The sequence below is a fragment of the Chlamydotis macqueenii genome, chromosome 12, assembly GCF_036417535.1.
Source record: "Chlamydotis macqueenii isolate bChlMac1 chromosome 12, bChlMac1.mat, whole genome shotgun sequence".
In the NCBI taxonomy this organism is placed as follows: domain Eukaryota; kingdom Metazoa; phylum Chordata; class Aves; order Otidiformes; family Otididae; genus Chlamydotis; species Chlamydotis macqueenii.
In genome coordinates this window covers 19,043,736-19,070,332 of record NC_141567.1, presented here as the reverse complement: position 1 = coordinate 19,070,332, position 26,597 = coordinate 19,043,736, and the positions used below count along the sequence as shown (strand labels likewise).

Here is a 26,597-nt window from a genome sequence, read left to right as displayed (position 1 = left end):
CTCCCCTTCCCCCCCAGCCAGCGAGCCCCCACTTCTATACTGAGCATGACCGTTATGGCATGGAACACTCTCTTTGGCCAGTTTGGGTCAACGGTTCTCACTGTATCCCTCCCAGCTTCCTGCACGTGCACATTAGTGAGACCTGGAAAGCTGGACAGTGTCCTTGGTCTCATTAGCAACAACTCATAATCAGTGTGTTTATCAACATTCTTCACATCCAAAATTGAAATCCAAAACACATCAGCTACTCAGAGGAAAATTAACTCCATCCCAGCCCAAACCAGGACAACTAGTTTCTCAAGTTGTATACACTCTGTACCTGAGTCGAGCTGCTCTGAATTTTCGGACAAGTCAGGAGTTTTGCTTCTAAAGTATACTGTGACAGAAGTGGATTCTATCCCTTAAAAGCATAATGAGGAGCAATTTAAGACTTTCATTATAAAATCCATGTAGTAACTGAAACACAGATTTAGAAACATAGCAATAAAGATGGAAGTTGAATTCTGACAGTCTCACTTGGCCTATTGACATGCTAAATGCATCCTACCAAAATGCAGGTGCATTATATCGCCAGTTTTCATGGACATGCTCGCTTCCCCTGTTCATTCAAATAGCTTGTGCATAGGTTTGTGGTAATAATTTACTTAATGTTGGTTCTTACAATCCTGTGGTCTATGAACAAAATTAATGTTCCCAAGCAGGTATTTTAGTTATTGCCTTCAACAACCGATTGTATTCTTTGTAGACTCTTGTATTTTAATTTTAAGGTCTTTGACTTCAGAGAGCAAAAGCTGTTTGAGCAAAAGTTTCTGACTTTTTACGCCTGTGACTAGTGTCTCTTCTCTGGTCATAGAGTCAAGCTGTAGTTGGGCTGTAACATTGCTAAGCTTTCAGATCGGAGTGTTACACATCAACTTCATTTATCGTTAACTTGAGTAGACCTGTGTTAGCTCTTGCTCTTGTTATATGACATAACTCACGTATCTGGGACAGTGAGGTCAATTGTTACCTATGTGCTAGCTTGTCCCAATAAATCCATTAAGTGCAGAATTTGATGTAGATTGTGATTATCAAATTTTGCTTTTAGTGCAAATTCAGATTTTTGGCAGAGAATGTCAAAAAGGTTAAGGAGTATTATATGCAGCAATTCAAGTTCCCAAATACTTTGCACATGTTTCAAGCAGCTTGCAATTTAAGTTTTGGTTAGTGTTCATCTTTCTTGTTAAATTGATTGTTCTGCCTAAAACTTGAATATGGGCTTTGTATACTTGGAGAATTAAGACACAGGAAACGTGTTTATTCTGAAGCGAGTCTCTGGGCTGAAAACCAGAGAGGCTTTAGCAGAGCTGTTAAGACAACCCAGCTGAGTTATAACAGTAATTTCTCCTGTCAAAATCTGGAAGCAATAAACACTTCAGATATGCTTTCTGAATTCAGGGGAATCAGTCCCTTGGGCAGCCAGTGTATGAAAAAACCTTTGGAATTAACTTTGGATATCAACGCGGTGATATTCTGAAAATATTGAAATGCTATATGTGTACTGAGGCTAAGAATGCAATGTTTTACCTTGTCCTGTCTAAAGCCTTGGTTCTGTGCAGGCTGGTGTCACAGTGACCTGTTTCAAAAAGACCAGATAGGAAAATTGCTTGATTTACTTGGGTTTTTTGGCTTCAACTCCGGGAGAATGAATGGAAAACCAGTGACAATATGTCTTTCTGGAGTCTCTGTTACTGAAAGTGTTAGGAGTCAGTCTACTCTTCCAAGTTCCAGCTTGACTTATTGCTAAAATGTAAGGGAATTTCGCATTTTGCATTGATTTTTTGGGGGGTTTTGTGTGTGTTTGTTTTTTTTTTTAAGCAATGCAACACTGTAGCTGTTCAGTGACCACTATGATAACTGCAGCTCTCAGTGGCAGGTCAAGGGCATTGTCTGTATCTGCAGCAGCAGTGTTGCCGATCTACAATCACGTTAAACAGCTGAAAACAGCGCTGAGTGGCTAAGCCAGTTAAATACTTAAGGTTTTGTAGTATTCGACTAGCTTATTTGAGAGCAAAGGCAAACAATGCTTTCTGCCTAGCAAAATGCTTGGAGTGACCTGATTTAAGTTTCTTGACAGAAAGATTGTGGAAGTGTGGGCTGGTATATGGAGGAAATTTTAAAGGTGAACCCTAGTGAGGTAGGGAGACATAGGGAGACATGAAACTGAAGCAGCTCCAGTATGGGGAGTGACTGACAAGGATAGTATTTGGGGTTAGACAACCTGTGCACACAAATGGAGGGCTAATTTGGTTGAAGACCATTTCATTGCAGAAGTGTGGTGTTTTACTTGCTCCTTACCCTACTGTATAAATACAAATTATATATATAAAAAACCCCTTGGTCTAAGACCACGTAGTTGGAAGTCGTGGAAGCATTTTGAAAAGGGTTGTTTTATGTTCTCCTACCTAGCTCGGACACTGCCTCAGTCCAGCAACACATGCTTAGAAAGCTTAGTCCTGTCAAGGGAAGACATCTCTCTTCCTTTTACTGGGAGCAGGGAGTGAGGAGAAGGAGGTTGTCCACCTCGCATGTTTGATTTTGATAAAGAGTATAAACAGCGTGTATTTCTTATGTATGTGTTTTTCAGCATTGTCTCTCCTTCTTCCCCCATTTAAATAGCCATTCCAGACAGCGTTCTCCCCTGGGACACAATGAGTGCTGTTCAACCTGACTGTGAATACTGCAAAGCATCATTTTTGTTCTTTGGGGCACTTGAAGTGAAGCAATTAAAATGACAGGAAGTGCTTGGGACTGAAAAATTTATGTCTGTGGGAAGACCTTACGAAATCCAAAGTATATTTTAATCAGAAGGAATTGATTTGGCAGCTGCATAGTTGAAGATGTGCTGTTTTTTTCTGAAATGTTAACGTCCTCCAAGACAAATCAGGCGGAAAGAGAGCTGCTTTATGCGTATCTCGTATAGTGTACGGCAGTTGTGTGTACACTCTGTAGAACTACTGAATTCTCAACCGCTGAGGAGCTCTAATAAGTAGTAGTGATTGAAGCTGCCTTTTAAATTCCTCTCCTGTCCGGTCATATCAAAAGACTTCTACGTCCTACAAGAAAACAAATCCTTAATGCAGGAGATAGCCACTCACCTTCTTAATCTATTTGATGTGGCTTCACTCACTTGCATAAATGACTGTTATTTGGAGAGGGAAGTGCATTGAAAGTAATTTACAAATCATAGATGACTAAGGTTGAAATACTGCATAGGAAGCTTGATACGAAGCCATTGTGCTGGGAAGATGAGCCTTAAGCATACAAGAAAATGAAAAAGTACTGCCTTGGAAATTCTCGTAAAACTTTATTACTGGTAATCTGCTCTGAGGAGCACATTTCTTCCTCTGGAGAGATCTAGAAAAGTTGCTGATGACATTGGGCTCGCTTCTTGCTAGGAGAATAGTGTCTGTGAAGCAGGAAGTGCTTCACTTCAGTTCTAGTCAACCACGTTCATTCTGGGTCATTTTTAATGCCAGTTGGTTTTGATCTCAACTTCTACAGCCTTTAGAGCTTGACTGGAGTGACAACCTCCATTGATGGAAGATGTCTGTGGAGCTCAGGTGGCTGCTTATTATTGGATTTTGGACTCCTGACAGCTATTTAAGGCATGCACACTAGTTACGTTAGCAGTTGCTGTTGCTAGAAAACAGATTTGGGTTTACTTATTTCATGACTGATTACTGAGGTGGTAGCAGACTAATTTTCAAGTACATTATGTTTCTTTTTTCATCTTAACTAGAATAAACTTAAGGAATTTATTTCCTGGAGACGGAAGTTTGAGCTTCGTTTCCTTATACAGTTAGACAAGTGTATAGAGGGAAAAGATATAGAATACTGAGATAGGGAACACCTGCATAATTTGCATAGCAGAAGTGTGGAGACTTCCTGAAATTTTAGCTCTTGCAATTATAAGGTGTTGTGAAACTCAGACATTAAATGATATCATAGTTATTTGGGGTAGTCTGATCCCCAGAAGTAGATAACTTTATCTACAAAGACTGTTTTTATAGGGAGAAATTGTGAGAGAACTGTATTTACCACTAAATTTTGAAAATCAAACTTTTTTTTTTTTAATGAGGTAAGTAATTTCACTTCCAAGACTTTTAAGCCAGTCACGGCAATTACAACCAACTTGTGTTAAGATATCTTACAATAAGTTATAGAGCTATAATGGTAAACATACACAGAAACCCGTAACTTGCTTTCTGGAACTGCATTTTGATACCTGATTGCCCTGGACAATCTGCTTGTGTGGTCTGTCAGAAGACAGTTTTCATTTGTGTAGTTTGGAAGCAAATTGTAACAATACTTTTTAAGATGTCTTGATAAATTACTGGCATTTCACTGGGATAATTTTTTTTTTTTTTTGAGAAGATTGCATCTCAAGCTGTGAAGTCTAAAGATTAGGCATGGTATGTGAATTTTTATTTTCTCTGCAGGAAATTGAGACTTAAAGAATAGCTTTCTGGAGCACAAGAGTGGAACAGAGGAATGAATCAATTTCATAGTTGTTACTTGAATTTGAGCACCTCTGTGGAGTTTGTTAGCAGATTGGTCTATTTTGGCATAAATTTTCTCCAGTGTTATGAAATCCTGTACTGTATTTGACTCCACATTCTTCCCTCCTTCAGCACTCTGAATTTGGTAGCATAGGTCTGTGTACTGCTGTCTCTTCAGAAATACATGCAATTTTAGTGGCTGAATGATAACTAGAATTATGTTTATGGGATTTTAACTGCTGAATTTCCTAGGCACAAAATATCGTGACTGATTTTTGTTCTAAAAATATCTAAATAATAAGAATAGAGATTGGAGGATTCTTCCAGTGGATGATTGGGTTTTCAAGCTGGAGTCTATCTCAAATGCAATAAACTTGCCTCTGTTGGAAACTTCTAGCCTTGACTGTGTCGAAAGTGCTGGGTGTGCAGTCTATATGTGATGGAGTGGAGACCTCCTGGCTAAAGCCATTATAAGCTCTGTGTGTGTTTGCATGTCTAAGGTAACAGTAACATATATGCACGTACGTGTGTGTATAGAGAGTTGGCCCGGAATCATTTATCTCCACGTCTCAGTGTAATTCTGTTTTCTTTGATAACTGCCTTTCACTCTGAGGAGATCTAGGGCTTGTTCATTTATTTGGAGATTCTCTGTAATGCACACAGACCTGGACAAGGTGATACATCAAATATTTGTTGGCATACTAACAAAAAGATTGGTTGGTAGTTAAGTTTGGTTTGTTTCGGTGAGTTTGGATCATTCTGATTTGAGTTCAATATAATTTCTCTTTCCAAATGTTATCAATTTATATGCTAACATGAACATCAAATTTTTAGTATATTTGTGATTCAGTACATTTCTACTGTCAGGGTATTTCATGTGTTGCCTAAGTTAGGTATTTAGTTATTTTGCCTGAATTTAAGGAAATGTTACAAGCCACTGTTCTTTAAAAAGAATCTCTTTGGTCTAGTAAAACCGTGACGATAATATAAAAACGAAAAATCCCCATTTTATTTCTATGGAAGTTGGATTTCCAGCAGTTTATATCTGGAGTCTCTGAACCATTACTATAGTAATGCTTTGAATGCAAATATAGAGCAGCCCAGCTTTCGAGGAATACGTTTGGAAAGTTGGCAAACTTCCCGTTAGCCATGCCAAAGAGGTAAATTGTATGCTTTGTCTGCTACAGTGTGAGTGGACGGTAGTTCTGTTGTGAACAGATTTAGCTGGCAAATTTTTTGCTAAATATAGACGGCTTGAGAATTACACCATTAGAATGGCAGGTGTCCTGTCTTGGTAATGTGCTGCGAAGAAATTGTACCAACAACAAAAACCTTGTGGTGTTGTGTTTTGTTTGGGTTTTTTTTTTTTTTTTTGGTCCTTTTTTTACCTGTCCATTGAAAGATTACTTTTGTTATTTTATTGCTTGTTCAGCTCATGCACAGACCCCAGAGATGAAATATCAACTCCTAAAACTATTGCTCATAGTGCTAATGACGTTATTTGCCGGTATTTAGCCAAAATCATACGTGAATTTCATTGCATCATTCAGGATGGACGTAGTCACATTACTACAAGGTTATAAAATTGAGGTTGCCTGTATCTCTAGAAAGTGACATAATAAGACTAATGTTGGCAATGCAATAGATTTTTGGTTTCAGTTAGCTTAACTGTCATTACTTGGAACCAGCCACCTTCATTACCCTTCCTGCAGGGGTTTTAATGTAAGACCTGGATCTGGTAATAGTTTTATTTTATGTGGGATTAAATGCTACCATGCACGTAGTCAAGCTGTTTAAAATTTTCTTATTAATGTGTTTTCTTGGTAGCTGTTGTAAAAGGCAGTCATTTTAATTGCCTAAGACTTTGGATTTTTTCTAAATTGCCTTATGCTGTAAATTCCTCTTTGATCCAACTGTAAGCCTAAGCTCGTGGTTGTTTTTGGGGTTTTTTTTTTGTGAAAATTAAGGTTAAATATGTTTCCCTGATGAGCAAAGCTTGACTGGGGATTGGGAGTAGGACCAGTGTTATGCCGTGGATTGATACGCCTTTCTTGGATGAGTAGTTGAAAGGGGAAATGTGAACCTACTATAAAAGATACTTATGTAGGAGAAGTGTTTGAGGCTCGAGTGATTCATGCCTTAACAGTAAGGAAAAAAACAGAAGTTCCCATGTTTTTTTTTTTAAATAGCAATTACAGCTGAACTCACGCTTTTTCATAAAGATGATGCAAGTATACTGTTGTCTATTTCTATTGCTGTAGAACTGCTGAGGTTCAATAGCTTCCGCTGAGGCAGTGAATCTTTGCAGTGGATTGCTGAATCATTGATGATGTAATGTATATCAGCATAAATGGATGAGAAATCTGATTAATTTTCACCGGAGTGCAGGTACATACTTGGATATTCTGAGTCTATAGCATCACAACATGGGAAGAAAATAGACCTTATGCTGAGGAATTTATTTCTGGTACTGTGGAGTTGTGTTTGCTGTTCAGGTGTTAGTAACCAGCAGAGAGCTGTAACTGTTCTAAGGCAAGCTGCATTTTGTTTTCCTGAAAAATAGGCTTAACATCTTGTTTACAGTTGTTAAACTGCTTACAGATTGTCTTGTTGGAAATGAAGGATAACGTTAGTGTAGATTCTGAATTGTAAGAGGTCAGAAATTACAGTTAATGTGAATGGTACCCTGATGAGCAAAGTGCCATGTACTCATGTTTGAAGACCTGTTATTTCGCATAATTACCTGTCACTTTCAATTACTATGTACCGTATCACGTGATTGAAAATGATGTATTTAGCTCTGTTTTTAAAAGACTATTCTATGCTCAAATGTAGAGCCAGGGATTTTATAATGAATGAAGAACCGTTGATGATGGCTGTAGTTAACTCCTTGCAGACATGGCGAGCCTGGCACACTTAATAGTGGTTGATATTTGTCATTCTGTAGGCACGTCCTGCCGTAGTTCTCGGAGGGTGCCACTTGCATTGTGACACAGTAATAGGTGGGACACATGGCACCTAGAGCGTGGTTTCTTAGGAGGGCAGTAAAGCACGACTGCCTTGTACTTCAGATCACGCCTGTGAATCAGTTAAATTTACTCTCTGTCATCAAAGGAAAGGCATTGCAGTTTGATGCCAGGGTGACATACTGTTCCGGGCAAACGTTTCGAAGAACTTGCCGAGCGTGACTGAATGTGAATATTTGCTGTAGCTTTTCCTGCTGTAGTAGTAATAACAACAGTAATAATAATAATTTAAAATTTTAAATAAGTTACCATCTACCTTTTGGTAAACCTTCTTTGCCTACCTTAAAAAGACTAAATTAACATCAAACAAGATTTTGTCTTTTTACTAGAAAATAAAGCTTGAACCTTTTTTCCTAACTTGCCTAGAGAGCGAGCTGGAGTTCAGAACAAGGTTTGAGTAATAACAACTCCTTTATGGAAAACTATCTACTGCTCCTGAAGAGCACTGAACAGGAAGACAGTAGTATTTGCCTGACAAAAACTTCAAATTCATAAAAATGCATGAAAATATTTATCTTTTATATTAATCTTAGAAAGTTTGCTCAGCCTCATAATGTAAGAGATCCAAGTTTTACATAATTTTGAAAATATAGCAGAGTATATTTGACTTTAAATGATCACAACAGGCACTTTTTCTGCTGTATACAAACATGAAGGGAAGAAATTAATGCCATGCTTTCCTCTTCTGTTGAAGAATTTACCTTTACGCCTTTTCATACTTCCTCAAACCCATCAATCCCATATGTGCGGGATGCTGTAAAGACTGACAAATAGAAGAACAGTAGTTGAGTCTTACAGAGTGAAGAAGTAATAGATCCTTAGATGTTGAAAGCTGACTTTTGGCAGACCAGTGCAGGGCTGAGCTACCACCGTCAGTGAGGTACAAAGTAAGAAAGCCTAGCTTGAGTGCTTCGGCTTGCACTGAAAGACCATTTTCATAAACTTCACAATTTTTAAGGAATAACGTTTAGTTTAATGTTGGTGTAATAATGGTTGTGGTATGATTGTTCAATTTTTCATTATTAGTGTAGTTAGAGTATCTTAGAGGAATGTTTATATTAAATATTTAAAGCTTTATCATAGTGACTTTTGGTAATGAACTGTTACCTAGATTAAAACCTAATACGAGCCACTTTGAAAATGTTTGCAATGAGAGTTTCTTCAAGTAGTGTCAGGCTAAGATTTCTGTTAGCTTTTAGTTAGACTCTCGGAATAATGGCTCATGGAATATAGAAGGGCATGACTGCCTTTCTCTGGTTTTGTTTCTGTGGCGGGCTCTTCATGCATTTGTCCTGGCATGGAGTGCGTATACCCACATCCTTGATCTCAGAACGCCCCGCTGGATGCCCCGATTGCTGGCAATTGCTGAGTTGCTTACCCTAGTTGAGCCGGTCTGTCCTGAAGAAAGGAAAGCCTGGGCATAACTGCAGTTAGCCTGTGGTTTTACTTGAGATGCATAAACTCAGTGTGTTGCTAATCCATCTGGTTTTGTGTGTGCTATAGCGTGCTTTAAGAGGAGGTAGCATATCTGTTCTCAGAAATCATCTGCAAAAATATACTTGTTGGTTACCAGAATGTTTAATGTGGTAAATGCCAGAGTGCTTCCATTGTGAAAAATCCTATCTTGGTCTACTACACAAAAACATTACTGGTGGTTTTTAATGTCAGTTTGGTAAGTAAAGTTGTATGTCAGCTCAGTTTTACTCAGGCTTATGGCCATTTCCAGTAAATGATCAGACAATTCTAAAGTTACTGGAGCTTTCAAGTATATTTTTGGTGGTGTTTTATCCCACCATTTCTTCACCCATAGGCCACGCAGTGCTATTGAGCTGAATACCACCTTAGTCTTGAAAGAGAACCCGAAATGCATGTTACTGGCACTTCCAAGTAGTCAGTTAAAATGTTAACTGACTTGAGTTTGTAGTATTTTTTTTTTTCCTTAACATTTTATCATCTGTTATCAGTAGGCCTGATGTTGTTGGCATGAATGCTATGTTTGCAAGCAGAGGGTAACTCAACATTTTTACGTGAATAAGAATGGGAAATCAGGGTCTAGATGCCTGAAAGCAGCATTCATTGCAAGGCAAACTTCTGAGTGATTCTTCTTTAGTGGTCGTGTGTATGTTTTTTATAGGAAGTGGTGAAGACCCTTGTCCGTGAAGACAGCCATCATATCAAGCATTACATTCAACAGCAACTTTGTATTATAACAGAATTAGGTTTTACCAATTATTCCTCTGATAAATTCACATGTCCTACTTAAATTGTGTTTGTACTAGCACACTCTGAAGCCGTCTTTTCTGTACTATAACTGTATGAGTTCTTATATTAGAATTTAGGAACTGATCTGTACTGGTCAGTAGGTCATCTTTACCCAATGAAGATGCTTTCTGCTTCACCTTCCAGGCTACCTGTTTGTTGTAGAGTTGGCTAAAAGCAGTTTTGAAGAGGATGGTTAAAATATCTGTGCCTCATAATATTACGTATTTCATATCCTTGTAGTAATTTACTCCCTTGTAGTCTTTAAGAGAATAATAAGAGTAGACATAAGTGGAGGAATTAAGAATTGAAAGAAGTCACACACTGCAAAGCAGCTAAATTAGTAGCAGATTAAAATAGCCATTCAATACCTTTATTGTGTGCAAGGAACATAAAGTTTTAAAGCACAGAACATACATCATAGAACTAAACTTCCCAATGTCTGGGGGGAGGGCTAGGGGACCTGTTCCCCTCTTTATAGTTCAAAATATTAAGCTGTTAGCAGATTCATTTAGCAAGGGTGATACAGTAATGTGGTGAGGAGTGCCAGCAGGATTAAAACGTAGGAAGTCCTGCTTTGTGTAAGGGACCATGTATTTTTACTTGCTTTTGGTTTTTACAGCAATGCTTGTCTAACAACAACATGAATAATTAAAAAAAAACAACAAAAACAAACCCAAACAACAAAAAAAACCACTAAAAACCCAAACAAAAAACTGCACACAAGACACAGTATAGGAAAACACACATAAACCCAAACGAAATAAATAGGCAGAAATATTTTTCACATTCAAAAAATGTAGTATAAGAGGATGCTGGAATTTATCCTTGTAGTCTTAATGAGCCTGTAATCCAAATGCTACTGAATTAAACTACATTATCCCCAAGAATTTTAAGAAAGCAGAATACTTAGGAAACAACTTTAAAGGACAAAACGATAGTTTGCCTGTAATTCACAGTGTAAGATCTGCAGTGGAATTGAGAAAGCACATTCTACTTCAGTATTTTTTTTAATTCAATCTTCTTGTTCTATAAGTAACACTACTAGCACTTGAACCAAAAACACTTAATAGAAGTGTAGCAGCAGCAAAGAAAAAAAAAAAAAAAAGGGAGTTGGGGACAGGGCATGAGGGGCTTATGCTAAAAGATACTTCAAATATTCAGAAAGCCCTGTTGAATTTTCTGTCAACTTCCAGAACTGGGTGCTTTATGCACTGCTTGCTCCCACCCTGCAATAGGTTAAGAATGTCAGTAAGTAGACTGATGCTGTGAACAAATCCAGGGTTCAGGGCAGCTGATTTGCTGACTGGGCTTTTGGGCAGTTGAGTTCCATATCTGACTGCATTCCAGGAAGTGAGGACAATAGAATAAGCAAACAGTGATTAGTAGCTGTTAGAATCTCTTTAGCTCCCGTTGGTAAGTAAAAAAATATATGTCTACTTCAGCAGTAACTAACCCAATTGAAAAATGAACCTTCTTTCCAGTTGCATTTGTTCAAGCTTGTCGTAAAATATAACACAATGTAAGCAGTTTTTGGTTTTGTCAGATTCCACAAGGTACATTTCATTTTTCTACTGTTAAGTGTTCAGATAACTGAAAATCTACTATTTTAAATGAAGTTGTAATTTTGAAACATGGTATTCTACTCATTAGCTTGCTCTGGTAGTATGTGCAAATGCTTTGGTTTGTTCTTTCTTTTGGTGTGAAATGTTAAGAGGGCAGTTTCTTCATCGCCTTCTTTCCCAGTCACATTTCTGATGAACGCTTACACGAGTAGGTAGACCCTCGTGATAAACTACAGAAAAATAAATTTCTAGGTCACCATGTTTGCTTTATAGCTTGAAAACAAGAGCAGATTTTTTTTTTTTAAGCAACAGTTCTATTATAGGACTACATCTGAAAAGAGCAGATTTCAAAGCAATTTCCCAACTATTTAAATCGCAATGAAGGTAAATGAATGTCTGTCGATTTTGAAAATTTATTTGGGGGCTTCTTTGTAACGAGAAGGAAGCAGTAGTACTAGGATGGTCACTTCACTGTCTGCTACATCAGGTTTTGTTGTCATCTAGATATGGTACGTTCTTCAGGTACTCCTTTTTTTATACCAGTCCAGTAAGCATCAGCCTTAACTGATGAAGGCTTTGGGTAGAGGTGAAGATGCTTCCAGCTAGTACTTGGTGCTCTCAGAACTTCAGCATTTGAAAGGACTTCTTATGTCTTTGTCAACAAAGGACTGAAAATGAAGATAGGTATCAGTGTTGCAAAAAACTGAAATACTTCACAATCGTGTTTGAAACACATTTTAGACATGTAAAATATGTGCAAGTATGAGAAATAAGTAGTGGCTTCCAGGAAGAAGGGTGGCTGGCAAATTCCCAGGCTGTGCTGAACAGGGTTTTGGCATGTTACTGTGGTACAAATACTTGGCACATCTTTTAATTAAACTTAATTGTACGTTCTTTGTGTGTTACTGGAGACTTGGTAGGTGTTGAAAAGTTGAATGCGTGTGGATTAGGGCTCTAGATTTCAAAGGAGCAAACTACTATAATTACAATTTTAATGCAGGTGCAGTTGATCCATTGGATGCTGAAATAATAGTCCTAATGTATTCTGCATTTAAAATGACCTGCAAGTAAATTTGTTAACCTGCAGTTAACAGTTGTCTTGGCATAGTGCTGATGTTGCTTGAAAGTCCACTGAAGGGAAAAAAAACCCAAACACTTGTCTAACCAACCTAGACAAGAAAAACATCCTATGATGAATGTATACTACTGGAAAAGTTTTTGCCAGCTTTGGTTGGTTAGAATTTGCAAGAATCCTTTAACTTCCTGGTCTTTCTGAATTGATAAATAAACTAGTTTCAAATTTGGATAGCTATTGTGGATCAGAAATTAATCTGAATTTTTTGGTTGCGGTAAGAGTGCTCCAAGAGATATGAAAGTGGGATAAAAGCCTTCCATAACTACAGGCCACGCACTGCGGAACATGCGCAGGCCTTTGCTAGCAGCTGGATCAAGGCCGTCTTCTGTTTCTCCAGAAATACTACTGTACCTGGAAAAGGGATCAATCTTGTAAATCTTCCGATACTTGAAGAGAAGGCAGTGTTTGTCTGATAGCACTGTGGGCGGCGGGACGGGGTAGGGGGCAGAATTGGTAAATTGGTAACTGTGTTCAGACTGACTCGGTCACCCTGATGAGATGAGCGTTAAACCCATATGTTCTATTAGCTTTTGTTTAGAGTAAAAAACTAACAAATGATCCTAAGAATCCTAGGAAAAAACAGATTACAAACTCTGAAAAACGAAGCCTAAAAATGTCGAAACAGCAAAGCCCACCTCCTCAAAACAGCCTTGAAATAGTTTGTCATCTTTTAAAAATGAAACAGAACTATTTATTCTATTTTTATTTTTCTGCACTAATACTCTCAAAAGGGGGTTTGCTGTGAAGGGAGGTTGCCTGGAGAGGCTTGTGCTGCACTGTTTTCTGCTAGGTTACTGCACACAGAGACTGTAAACCACAGAAAAGCACAGTTAAAGCAAAACAGATATCTTTCAGAGGTCAATGAGATGGTTTAATTTATATTAACACCCAGACTTGTGCTGCGAGTTTTTTAAGTGACTAGACAATTTCAGGGTATTTACCTGTATGAACTCAGAGTTCATTTACTGGGAGCTTTTAAATATGAGTAATTTGGAAGCCTGTATTGATTTTCACTTTCTTGGACTTAAAACTATTCTTTTTGGCAAGGCAAATTCTGACTCCCAAAGAGAACAGGAAACTTACAACTTCCTGAGTCGCTTCCTTTCCAGTGCATTGGCAGAAAGTACTTTAAAACTAGAAATGAGTGAACTGGGAATAAGAAAGTAACTTGTTTGTGTCTTGTGTTACAGACCTGGTTACTGGAAGCATTCCATATGGTCAAGCAGTACGTTCAGACAAGCTTATTTACTTTTAAATGAAGTTTGATTTTGAGGTAAGGCTCTGTTTAATTTTCTGTTATGCATACAATGACGTAAAAACTCCTCCAGTAATTAAAAAGTTTTATTTACTACCTGTATCTATTAGCATAACATTTTCTTTAGAGAATGTATGAAATGTATACAGCTGTGTCTGAAGAGAGAAAAATAAACGAGATGAATGAATATTGAAGCTCCAAGTAAACATTGTAATTAACAGCCACGAGACTAACTTGACCATTACAGCTGCTGACTATTTTTAAACAGTTTCCAGGGAGGCTGGAGAATATTATCATATAATAAATGAGTTCTCTCAGGCTTAAAAAAAAGGGCCATGCCCTTCATTGGTATGAGAACAAATAGCTGAGAAGATGACAACTTTTGTTTAATCTTATTACATGTAAGAGGAGTAGCAAAAAGAACAAGGAAAAATCATTGCTAGGATAGCTTCACGGATACATTACCATTTCTATACTGTAATAAAGGGAGAAAAGAATGTTAAAACCTGGTAAGACTGGCTTTGGGCAAAACGTTGATAAATCTTCCTCCAGATTCTTCATCTGTTGGAGTTATTTTGACCTTGTACACATTACTGTTCTAAATGTGTCTCTGGCTTTGACTGCTCATCTGGAAATGGTGCTTGTATTACTAAAAGGTCGCTAATGGAATTTTGTTCTGCTATTCTCCGTGTTTGAAAAATGTCTTTAGTGAACTTTCAAAGCAGCCTATAATTAAAGCAGCATATCAGTTTATATCAGATATGTCTAAGGGCAAGGTTAAATGAAGTAAAATCGCTAAGGAGTAAATAGTTATTTAGAATATCCATTTCATCATAGGTGCAAAACTTAAGAGAAGATGATACTACATGATGATTAGCAACACTGTTTTGTTCTTTTTGTGATACGATTGGAGATAAATGTGTATAGAGCATACTTATAATCAAGCCTATCAGCAAGAATCTTTTAAGTATTGTATTTTAAAGAATTAACACTGCATTAAGTCCTCTTTTGCAATGTCTATTTTCCTCATTTCACTGATGTTGCTGCCAGATCACTGTTATCAATTGTGGTATCAAATAAGACAGCTAATTAGCTTTTGATTTTAGACGTTTTTAGAAAGTGTTATCTCTTCTTGTAGCTAGACTAATGATGTCTGGCTGTACAACTGATTGAACTGCATTGGTAACTACTTACTAATCAGTGCTTTTGGGATTGTTCTTGGTTTACTACCTGTGAAAGGAGATTTCCCCCAGGAAATGTTTTTGATTCATTCATTCATGCTGGCCTGATTCAGCAATGAATCTCTCAAAGTCCACAACAATTTCCCTCCTTTCTGTCAGCAGTGTGTCAGTGCTGCAGGCTATCGTATATGTGAGTGGTAGGAGAGTAACCTTGTACTCAAGAAATTCAGTGACATCTTCACCAGGCATCTTGTTTAACTGATGAAACAGTATCTCAGTAGTAGCAGAAAGTAACCATAGTCACTAGTGGAATCACTGCCAGTGAAGAATATGGATAAAGCACGCTTCAAGCCCTCTTCATGCATATACTGGAAGGAAAACAGAAGCTAAAATTTCTGAAAATTCTTCCAGTTGGCTTTAAGTGGTATGTGATTGTCTTTTTGGAAATTCCATTCATTAGAAGACTTTTTGAGAGTTAATGGCATGTGTTTACTTGGAATTTACCAGCACAGAAATAGCCAAGGGAGCTGATTTTTGCCTGTCTGCCATGATTCAGTGTTTTTTGTGCATCAGGTAGTTCATATATTAGAACACGAGAAACCTGATGTTAAAGAAAACTTGCCATTATACAGCCTTGACAGGATGGCTCACTTGTCAATATTGAATGGATTTGAAAAGCTACTCGCATTGTTCCTCTTGAGTAGATTGGCTAGCAGTTCTTTGAGAAGAAAATCTTGACCTTGCTTAATTTGGTTGAAAGCACTATCGGTTTGTAAAACAGCAGAGCCAAACAAATGCTTGCATCGGATGGTAAGAAAAGTAAAACCTGTTTATAAAAACAAACAAACAAGCAAACAGGGTGTGTCTGCTAAATTGTTCTGTTTACTTATTCTTTCATAAGTGGAGAACATTCAACAGTATTGTTGTAGGAAAATGCACCTCCATGTCCTAATCCATATTATACAACATTAATTCTTAAAGAAAAAAAACCCTCATGTTTTACTTGGAGATTAGCTCACCGCAGTAGGCTGTTCCCTCTATGAAATCGAAGGCAATGAAGGCACATTCATTGCAGTAAGTTCTACCATCTATATTATTTTAACAGTGATGACAGCTGAATAACTTTTTTTTTTTTAAGCAGTCCTGATACCATGGTGGACAAAATGCTTATGGACTTACTCCAAAGATAAGTATTGTATGTCAGCATATAACTTCTGCAACGATTACAGTCATATAGGGCAGGCAGATCAGAAATAGGCCTTGTGCTGCAAGAATTCTTGAGTGTTTCTCCCTTCAATCTGATTTTTTGTTCGGTTTGAAATTTTTTTGTGGTGATTGTGTGTGTTGGATAGTTTAAATTATTCACTTTTTTCTGTAGTGTAATAGTCTTTGTAAACCACATTATCACCAATGGTGATCTGGTTTTAAGTCCTCGTCCTCGATCGCTGGATCAAGAGGATTTCCATGTACTGTATGTGTTGAATATTCAAAATCATCACCCCAAAATGGAAAGCTTTTAAATCTGTTTTGCTTCTGTTCTGTGGACTAAAACTCTCAGAAAAAAAAAAAGGCTTTGTGGAGTTCATTAATACAAGAACATGCTGATGTGTACAATTTTAGTTCTGGAAACACATAGACAAAAGATGAAAATAGTCGAAAGGCTATTGAATGACTGCTTTCTGAATTACTGTATCAGCACTGGAAGAACTTGCTCAAGTGAGAAAACATTTAATTGATTTATTGTTAAATCACTTATTCTGAAATATCTTTATCTTTTTCGTATGTGATCTGAACAAGAAATTTTAACTTCTTATTGATGCCATTATTTAGGGGGCATAAATAATCTGGTGAAAAGTTTTCCATCTATCTTCAGGGTGAATGAAAAATCATATTTAATTTTGTTACTTTCATTCAAATAGCAGTGTGTAGCTAACTTCTCTTTGAAATTTCCTATTCAATTCCCCTAAGTTTCCAGTGTTAAGATTATTAGACTCAACAAAACATAACCGTTGTCTTGAATGTGAGAAACTTGTAAGTTATTTAAACTTGTTTTCACGTACTTCAGGAAAAGCCAAATCCCATACTAAATCCAAAGCACAACTACTGGAAAGAAAACTAGGTCCATCCCAGCCGAAACCAGGACAGTTGGGTAAATGCCTAGTAGAAGAAGGCATTGTTGAAGGCCTGTGCTGGTTCTGACAAAGAATGGATGAGGAAGCAGAGACTCTCAGGGTGGAAGATGATCTAGGCAAATCGATGACCACATCTAAGTCTCTTTCCCTGAACAGTGTCTTAAACCCTAAACAGGGTCTTACTTTCAGGTTTTGTTAAGAGTGTCACTTAAACACTGAAGTTGCACTTAAAGCAACTGCTGTAGCACGCCTTTCTCAAGAGGTGAGCTCTCCAGTGAAGAGCAGTTGTGACACAGCACACAACAAGCAGGTAGGAAACTGAAATGAAATGGACATTCCTGCCAAAGCTGGGTAGATTCCTGTTTTTAAAACATGACTTGCTTGGTGATTTTTCAGTATTTAATTGTAGTGTTTTGGTGCTTTCCCCCCCATTTTGAATGAAGTGTATGTTTTATACCAAGAGAATAGGATGTAAATGGAACTGTGGAGAAATCTACTTGATGTTTTAATGCAAAATATGGAGTGAATTGGGAAATAGCGGTGTGGGGTTAAGTTGTAGTAAACAAGAAAGGTGTTACACAAGAAAACATTTCACTTTTGTCTAGTTGTTACAGTAAGGTACATTTTAGAGGGAAGGGATTGGATTTGCACAAGCCAATAAAACACTGCAGCATAAAAGGACTTTTCCCTGTAATGGAACATTGCTGTGAGAGTAAGAGGGATGTGGAAGACTTGCAAAAGTAGGGCAATTAATCACATGTTTGTGCAAAAGAATTCTAGTGTAGGTTTAAATTGTGTAATGCTCGGTGAATGCTGTACGTCATTCAGGTACGTAATATAAGATTTAGCACAGTGCTCTAAAGATGTTTTGATAAATATCTTGGAAAAATCAGTCATCTGTGGCATTTATTTTATTAACTGTGGTAGTAGCCCCCCGCCTGCCGAAAAAATGTTGGAGTAATGCCACTAGTATCAGCAATTATACTGAAGTTTTATTTCAAATTATTCCATTGAATGTTTTATCTATATCCTTCTGCTACCAGTTCATGGATAGGATTACTTCACATTTTTCAAGTATTGCATTATTAATCAGACCGTAAATATATAATTCAATATGAGCAATCCAATGAGCATTCCGTTGAAACTGGAGTTGATTAACGACGCTGAGCCTGCAGCGGCTGTAAGGAGATTGTATTTGAAATGCTTGCTGTGTGTTCTTAAATTCTTAAATGTACAGCTAAAGCAGTCAGCCATTCAGTCAGTGATGACAGGGGAGGGAGGAAGGGTAGGAGGGCTTTACACTAGAGTGCACTCCTGGCACTGGGCAGTGTACTGGGGAATTGTGTGCTCTCGAGTCCCTTTTCAATTGGGAACTCTCTCAATTACATGCAACATTTACAAGCCATGATGATTTTTAGGGATGTAGGTATTTATGTGCTTGTATCATACATACGCATATAGATATGCTGTATTTATGTAAAAGTGTGTGTATATGCACCAACCTAAAAATATAAATAGTATGTCAGAGCCAAGTAGTACTTCTAAAATTGAGCTTTGATATATCATTAAACATGTTATTTACCGTGTCAGTCACTGTAATAGCTTTTTACTGACACATGCATTTTTGAAAATAAAGCCTCTGAGTTCTTTAATAGTTTGATTGTGAACATGCTATTTGTTTCTACAGTTGTAGTTTATTTGTTCCTTTTTGGATGGTAATAGGTACCAAGATAGTTAACAGATCTTTATTAAGTACTGACGTAACCTCTTGCCCATATACATTGTGCTTTGTTATTGCTACAGAATAAGTGTGCTATGCACTGTCTGCAGAAGAAGATAACCTTGCTAAGACCAGATAAGGATGGATATGAATTTCTAACCCTTCCTTGTGTTTTTCTAGTATGAAGTTAGGGGGATGATGTTATAACATAATCTAGGTTTAATACAGGTCTATAGCTCTGTTGAATTTTCACAACATTAATAGCAGCTTAGGTTTAGGGATTCTGTTAGGCTTATTATTCCTATAAGCCAGGAATTGTTTTCAAAACTCATTTAAACACTTTAAAAGAAAATAAACAGAAAATTTAATGTATGACATCAGGACCTTGTGAACAATCTTCTGTTTCTTAGAAGGGAAGTGCTGATACCAGAAAAGATCTGTTTGCTGGGTGGCAAGTTGAGCCTACATCTCATGACAAACAGAAGTCTATGATTCTGTAGCTACTTGAAGCTAGAGAAATTTTACACAGTGATGGAAAGAATGAATCTCCCTGCACAACTGTCCCTCATGTTGTTATTTATCCAACTGTCATCTTACTGTCTTATCTTTCATGGATTTATTTTTGGAAGTGCCTGAAACTCACTGTGGAAGTTAGCAGTAAAAATTAAAGTTTTGGCACAGGAGTAAGAGCTGGGAACACCCTAGAAACTATGTAAAAATGAAAAATAAATCAATTTGACTGTGTGATGTGGTCTGCAGGAGTTACCTCTGAACTCTCCTCTGAGGCTAGAAAATGAGAAACATGAATTATAATATATTGTAGTGAAAAAGAGAGATATTCAACTGTTGTATTGCTTCTAGGTCTTTTAAATAAGTTGCCATAAAGTCATTTAGTTGTGATTTTTCCCTTTGAGGATATAGTCTGAGAAGAAGGTATTTTCAGACTATATATTTAGAATCGTTGGTGAATCTGTGAAATTTCCAGCTGGGAAATCTTGTTGCCCTACTTAGTCTAGCCTTCCTTAGCATAAGACCTTTTTTAATGGAAAATCTATTTGCAGGTAGAAAAACCCTACAGGGAGAATAAGGCAGCGTCTGTCCCCAGTTTGCAGCTCAGTTACTTGAATTGCAGTACTACTTCAAACATTTCTATCTCTGTTTAGGACATTCCTCTGATTCCCACCTAAATAACCATTAAGTAAAAAATCTTTAGTCTTCAAGAGTGATACTTGGTGAGTATCTCCTAGGCAGCCAAAATGTTAACTGTCAAAAGTTGAGCCCAGGTGAAACAAGTGGAAGCTGTAGTTGAAGTCTCGTGTATTTAGGTGATGGTGGTTCTAAATTGGATCTTGGGTTGATTATTTTCCCCACCTGCAGTTGGAAAAATAAGCTCCTCTCCTTTTTATACAGTAATTTTTTTGTTATCCCAAGTTTTTGGTTTTTTTTTTTTTGGTTTTTTTTTGGCACATTGCAAAGGGTTGTGGCTTAAACCTTTTAGGAGGCTGTAGGTAGTGCAGAATATTGCAATGAAATAAGAGTGAGTGTAATGGTCCAAAATGATGTTTCCTTTGTGGTCGCGTTTGATGTATGAATTTCCCCACTAAACTACATTCTCCATCGATGCTATTGACCATCAGCTCAGGTGGAGGAGGTCCTGGTAGGTCTTGTTATTCTGACTTAAGAAACTGGGTTTTCTGGAGAGATGGTTTCTGTGGAAAATGCACTCAGTAATCCTCTTCTGGATAGTGCTGTGACAGTGGTGGCTGGAGTTCAGTGCCTTTTGTTGTTGTTGTGAATTTATACCTATGTCACAAATACTAGCTTAAAGTCCTATCTTTTTGGTTGTGTACGTGCAAGTGTCTGTGTTTCTATACATATGTTCATGTATACATGTATATATTTATGTACGTAGGTGTAGAATGAATGTGTTCTTTGATGTGCAGCACAACCTAGTGTTTTCTTGCTCTGCATGAGTAATGAGTTGTCAGACACTTAGAGCTAATAGTTACAAAACACAAGAATCATCTAGTGGTTTGGGTACATCTTGAAATAGACTTTGCTAAGAAAAATAACGGAGTATCTGAATTCAGGCTCAGCCATTTGAAATCTGTGAAGGTGACTTCGAGCTTTTCAGTAGGATCACTGCCAGTCTCTTTCTGAGCGCATTTGATGTAGCGGGAGGTTTGACCTTAGATTAGCACACAGTTGGCAGTGTGCTAGGCTAAGTATAATCTAATTGACGTGTAATGTTTGCACACGCTGTTACACCCTGATAGAAGTTCAGCAGTGTTTTATGGTCTCTTCCTTTCTGTCTCTGTTGTAGGGGTAGCAGCTGCTTTGGGGTTTGATCCTGATCTCTTCAGAGATGTAGGTTTTTGTCAAGCTTAAACATCTTCAGAAATTTTCATAAGGATTACACCAGCTTGTAATGTCCTCTCTTATCCAGCAATTGTGAGCTTTTTGCCTTGGGAGCATGGAGTACTCTTAAAGCTGGAGTGGAATGAATACTGCGGTGCTTGCTTGAAGCGTTCACTCTGATGTGTGTTAGCTTTCTCGTGTGTCTCAGTCCGTGTTCTGTTTTGCGGCTGTCGCGGACGTTGATTTGACGGGTGCAAGTGCACTGTCCTTACTCAAACCTTCTGTTTTCGTTAGTGTCATTGATTCTGGTAGTAACTGAGCCTTCTGCAGTCTATTGCGATAGGTCTTCTTCCTTTCCTTAACAACTCTTCTTTTCTGTTTACCCCTCTACATGTTTTCCTCAATTCTTTTGACCAGCAATTCCACGTTTGCTTCTTCTGTTGATAAAGTGTTCATATTTAAAAAAAAAAAATAGTAATCAGAAAGCACAGAGAATTCTGATATCTCTACCAGGAATCTGATGTTTAGAAACATCATTACAATTAGCATTCAGCCTTTGAGCTGGCACGAAATGGTTAAGTTTGAGACACCCTGTTCTTCCTTGCCTCCTTCCTCCTCTGTTCAGTTGCTAGCATCAGTAAGGGAAAGGAGCATGCACTAAGCTCGTTCAAGCATGCTGCAATACCAAATCCATTGGTATTCCAGATATTGTAAACTATGACTGGTAACTGCATTTGTAGTAAATATCAAGATGATGGAGGTTGGAAGAGCAGGAAAATGTTTTTGGTTTTTTTTTTTTTGGTAGGCATTTTAACGTGTTGGAAGGAGATTGCATGATCTGCTGTTTTCCAGTTTGACATGTTTTATGAATTCATCATTTTGAGTTGTAGACTGTGTAAACTGTTGCGTATACTTCCGCAGCATTTGCCAGGATAGAATGAAATTGTCACTTTTTTGAAACTGCATTTAGTCTGATTGCTGTTGGGGAATAAAAGAGTAATAGTTTAAGTCTGGAAAAATATTTCACATTCACATGTATCTGATCTTAAGCAAAGTGTCCAGTGTCTTGGCTTCCAACATCCCACACTTGGTTTCAAGACTTAACTCAGCAACCTGTGGGGTAATTCCAGTGGATATAGCTATGTAAAGAAAATATTGAAGAAATACCATTAGTGAATCGTTCATGGAACTTCCAGCAAGCATTATTAAAAAATGCAGGGAGGAATTGCGTATAATAATTTACATTGTTCACTTCATGTCTTTTCAAGATGGATTTTGCAGGTGTCTACTTGGCCAGTCCTTTCCAGTGAATTGTCGCGTAACGTTTTTGCTAAAAGCTCCGTGCTATGACTCTTGTCTGAGGCCTTTTAATGAACATTTAGTGCAGAAAAAAATTGCATGGGTTGAGTCAGTAGGATCACTGTTCTTGTCCAATTGTTTTTGCAGGGAGAAATTAATGTTAGATTTCAACACTGGTAACACTCTGTGTAAGTGACTCCAGAAATGTATCTCCAATTCTGAAAAGTATCCGTGGGAAGCACTTAGTGTTTTTTTTCCATTTTGACTCCAGGCCCATAATCATATGTTCTGTGGTTCATGTTAGGAATCCAACGGGGAATTAGTTTGCTTGCAACAAATTCTATTAAAATACTACTGCCAGCTTGGTTGTTAGGTTGATGTTGACTCTTTGCAGTTTTAACCTTTAGGCTTTTTTTGTCTTACCCTAATTTAAGCTCAGTGTCAGATGGGTGATTTTACTCATGTTTTCTTTGTTCTGGGCTTCATTCTGTTTCAAGGAGAGATGTCCACAGTCACAGCAGAGTTCTGTTTGCATAACAAGTTTAAACCTAAAATTTCTGATGGTTGTTGGAAAAACAGCAATAATACTTGATGTTAGTCACAGTAAGAGGTGCCTAAATATTAAAGCAAAACATGACTATAAAATGTTATATGTACAGGTCAGAGAATCAAGGACTTAAAGTATTAGAAACATTAGTAATTCAGTCCTTTTATAGTTGCCTGTGCCGTATGGCTCCTGTACGCTTTCTAGTGCTGATTCTTAATTATGATTTTATTTAATTCTGTGTTAGCATGTAGTAGCTTCTTGAATGACCTTATCATATTTACCTCATACTTACCTATTCTTTAGTTTCTACTAATTGACTTTTCACAGTGGACTATCGGCAGAATATGTTTTTCTTTATTTTTGGACCGATGTTATATTATTGTAACTGTAAATAAGTATCTGACCTGTACAAAAGGCACATAGTGGTGGGGTTTAACAAGAAGACAGGAAGAATTAGTATGTGATGCTGCTTTGTATTTATGCAGACGTAGCATGTTATGGAAGTCAGTGTTATGTTGCATGCTGAGCATTTGGGATCGGAGGGCTTTGTACTGATATGACAGGTTCTGGACTTACATCCTGGCAGGAAAAACAAACAGATAGCATTCAGTGTACCCTTAGCTGCCTTTTTATTTGATTTTTTTTTTTTCTTTAAATCATGATCTTAGGACAAAAGACACTATAGGAATGGATGTTTCCTATGACAGTGATTTTTGCTATCGTTTGTATTCCTGACAAGCTCAGTAGCTACTGAAGGTTTAAGTAAAAATGGTAGCTCAAGCACTTGGGTTTGTATTGAACCATACAGTTTTGAAGTGCACTGCATCTGTCTGTGTATGGCTGCTTTAATATGGAATGAATTTTAGCGCATTCTGTGTACTTGAACAGAGAAAATATGAGTTAGCTTCCCTGGAGAGCAGCTATAACTTCCTGACTGGGACCTGCTCTGCTTGATTTAGATGATAGTCAGTCTCTAAGCTGTCAACCTAAATTTTCACTAAATGATTGAGCTCTTTACCAAGCATCTTGCTTTCCAAATGGGCCTGCAAGAAATAATGATTTTCCAAGTCAGGAATCTCTTCACCTTCATCCTCAATTTTGTGAAGATTCTGGATGAGCATTCATTGTGGAGATGATGGCTTGGTTGTCCACATGACTACCAGTTTGATGTAGTCCTCCTTCAAGTTTTTCTGAGTTTACTTAAATAGGTGGAATGCTAACCTGCTGGGCTACAGTTGCATTCATTCAAGTAACATTTTATAAGTTTGGAAAAAAAAAAAAAGGAAATGCAGAGTAGTATTTAGACCACAGTAGGTGAACCCAAGAGGTCATATCTTAGCCGTGTCATTTAATGACTAAATTAACAACTCTGAGTGGTTTGTTACATCCTACTTTGGAGCAGTTGCCAAGAATGGGAGGCACAGTTCAGAACTTTGCGTGGCAGCTTTGAATTAATTCAGGGCAAAAAAAACATTGAAGTGAGTGTCCTCAAAGGTTGTAAACCTAGACATAAAAGCTTTAAAATTGTCCTTCAAATCATTATAGCATTTCAGCAGTTGAAAATAGTGTGAATATACAGAACTATACAAGCCTGGATTTAACAGCCCACTGGGTAATTCAACCTATTATTATTGTTAGTGTGATTTAGAACCTGTGGGTGAAATACCTCAAATACTCAAATCTGCTGCTTTGGAAAATCGCTTTCGTATCAGCTGTAACTCTTCCACAGGGGGAAAAAAAAATATTTGTGGTCTTTCTCTATTCTTTGTATCCTGTAATTTACCTATATGCTTTTAAATTACCAGAAATCAGAAAACATATTTGAAGCTGTGCAAGTATATATCGCACGGTAAGCAACTTGCAGCCCTTGTGATGGACCTAGGTTAACCTTACAAGTCATTCTCTTGTACACACCCTCCCCAACAACAAACCCTTCAAAAACACCCGCAAAAAACAACCCAACAAAAAAAAAAAACCAACAAACAAAACCACACCAAGCAAAAATGTCTTCTGTATCTCAGATACTGTTTTAAGCATACTCCTAGCAACTGGGAACGTCTTTATTACCATCCTCCCAATGGCTTTCTTAAAAGGGTTCATTTCTACAGCAGAAACGCTTTATTTGGAGAGGAACCTAGCAAAAGGATGTTGATTCACTTCTGATTTCTACAGAAACTCATGTTCCCTGTTTTCAGCTTTCTCCTGCAGTGTTCTTGCAAAGTAAGAGCAAAAGCCTAGAAGATCTCTTCACAGAGTTTTGTCATTGACTGCCATATTGGAGGGTCCTACTCCTGAGGCTAATGGCTTCTGTGTAACAACTAGTTCCAGTCAAGCTCTGTGCTACTGTTCTCTAAAAGCTGTTTCAGCTCTGGAACAATGGCTTTTCTCCTGTAGTCCCTTGTAATTCATACTTCCTTTTGAAGATACATTCAAGCAAGTTAGTTTGCAAATATGCCTTTTGACTTAAAAAGCAATCTGTAGTTGAATTTTTAATAAGCTGTCCTATAAACAACTGTTAACCAGACTCAAATATTTTGGTATTTTACATAATTCTGCTTGAGGGTACATCCTTGCTGGGTTCTTAGCAAAATAGATGCTGTTCCTGTACAACTATAATGTGTGAACTGGGAACGGCATGCCAATGCTTACTAGTGATTAAAGCTTACTTTCAAAGCTTCCCTAGTTCACCTTTCTTTTACTGTTTTTCAAGTGGTTTGTTTTTAAGATTCAGTATTGCATGCTACATATAAATGCTGTGGTTTTTTTTTCTGAGATTCTTGAAAGTTTTAACTGTAAACTTGTTTATCAGAATGTATGGTGTGCATATAGAGGCTTTGTGACGGAGTAAAGCTTTCTTGGGGCAGGAGGCCTTGCATTTTAATTGTCCATGCACATTTTCAAACAGAGAATAAATGATGTTTTCTGTTGTACAGTGTTAAGTTTCTTGTATTGTAACTGAATGAAGGAAGGATTATGCTTTTTTTGCTTGCTTGTTCAAGCTTCAAGAGTTCTGACTAGCCACCCCAGACAACATGTGATGCGAGGGGCTGTCAGGCGTCTTTTGGGCTTGTCTGAGCTGATATCTTTGAACTCATTGCCTGTTTAGAATACCAACATTTAATCTATTGGTTTACTGCTCTTGTCTTCATCGTTGAGCTAATTAGAGGGAAATTGAGGGTTGGTTGTTTTTGGTTTGTTTTTTTTTTTGTTTGTTTGGTTGTTTTTTTTCTGGGTCACCAGAAGAGTGCATACCCACTTGCCTGCCTTGTAGTTCCGTCATCCTTGATTTTTAAAGGATGACACTTTCATTTGCATTCATAACTTCGGAAATATCAAAGGTAGCTATCAGTGCAACTGGGTTTATATTTTTGAGTGCCTGTTGCTTAAGGTCTTACCAGGCACCAGTCCACTAAACAAGTATTTGGTATGTTGCAATAGCATTAGATGTTCAACTGTCATGAATAACAGAAAATGTAATGTGTCTTGTTTTGCTGGTGCCCTGTGCCAGCAGGTGGGTAGTGGGAGTACTGAGAAGATTGGAGAACTTTTGTCCGGCTGGATTTTCTTATAAAGTTAATC

At 37.6% G+C, this 26,597-nt stretch overlaps 1 protein-coding gene across 1 annotated transcript in view; it reads left to right on the top strand.

Moving 5' to 3' along the window:
* The window catches only part of TLN2 (talin 2), a 184,594-nt gene that overhangs the window by 41,279 nt on the left and 116,718 nt on the right, over positions 1-26,597 (top strand). Inside the window, exon 2 of the mRNA XM_086756871.1 lies at positions 13,717-13,799. The gene's annotated coding sequence lies outside the window, so the exon portion shown is untranslated. The remainder of the gene's footprint in view (positions 1-13,716; positions 13,800-26,597) is intronic.